At 45.9% G+C, this 1,053-nt stretch overlaps 1 protein-coding gene across 1 annotated transcript in view; it reads right to left on the bottom strand.

Moving 5' to 3' along the window:
* Nucleotides 1-1,053, bottom strand: part of syn3 (synapsin III) — a 127,799-nt gene that overhangs the window by 74,393 nt on the left and 52,353 nt on the right. The gene's annotated exons all lie outside the window — the stretch shown is intronic.

The following is a 1,053-nucleotide window of genomic DNA, read 5'->3' as shown; positions in this document are numbered from 1 at the left end:
TCTAAGTGATCAATACAATGAAACAAATTATTTTATAATAAAATGTATGTTCTGTGCAGAATTCTACCGTTTGGTGTCGCAGCGCTCGTTGGCGTCTGTAGCTGCAGGACATTTCAGAGGACCCACTGCACTCGAGTGCAGCACAGACAGAAAAGGTTCCTGAGTTTTAGAAAATCTATGTTTAACTAAAAACAGTTTGACATAGTAGAAGCAAAAACGTGAACCTGAACACTGATGAGATTGAATGATTAATAAAGCCACTTTTATGAAGTTAAAACAATTGATTCAGTTTGCTGTTTTGGATTTTTACTAAGGACAGGACACATGACGCTACCATATCCAAAGGCTGTGAAGAACTCTTATTTCTCTCTGTGTCCCGTCTCTCCCTGTAGCCGAGCATCTTGTTGTGGTCCCCAAGTCTGACTCTAGGACTCCTTGTGGTTGCGGCTGTGGCTCCAGGCCTGGTGGCACCAGAGTGACCTGGCAGCATCTCAGATCCTGGGAAGTTGCTGTCAGGGCTGCCAGAGGTCTGGATTGTCTCCAGCTGAGCTCGCAATCCGAGGCTGATCTTGACACGACACTGAGGTCACACAGAAAACAACCCAAAAAAAGAAACGGGGCCCAGCAACAAAAAAATAAAACTTCACACGTGTGTTAAATCTAAACAGGAGTGGGAGTAACTTTAGCGTGCCGCAATTTTGAGAATGATTAGTTGTTGAAGATTAGGAAAAAGAGTCCCACGGGAGGCAGATGTAATGAGGAAAAGGAGCTGCGAGAGGAACACAGCGCCAAATGACCTCTGGCAGGAGGGGAAATGAGCGTTGTTAGGAGTTTGAGTGAATTAGCGGGGCCATTTGTATTCATGGCTATATTACAAAAGCAGAGATGGTGGATCGGGCCTCACGGCCGCTGCATGCTTTCACTGCAGTCAAAAGAAACCACCCTCAGGCCTCCTAAAGCCACGTCTCAACTCAGCGTGTCTGTGAGCGGGATTTATTTGCTCGGTAACAAGATGAACCTGTTTGAGGTATTAAGTGTTCAGGCTGCTCTGGG

Source organism: Pundamilia nyererei, unplaced genomic scaffold, assembly GCF_000239375.1.
Source record: "Pundamilia nyererei isolate P.nyererei 1_Seehausen unplaced genomic scaffold, PunNye1.0 scaffold00050, whole genome shotgun sequence".
Lineage (NCBI taxonomy): Eukaryota > Metazoa > Chordata > Actinopteri > Cichliformes > Cichlidae > Pundamilia > Pundamilia nyererei.
The sequence above is the reverse complement of the archived record's forward strand: the minus strand, read 5'-3'. Positions and strand labels throughout refer to the sequence as shown.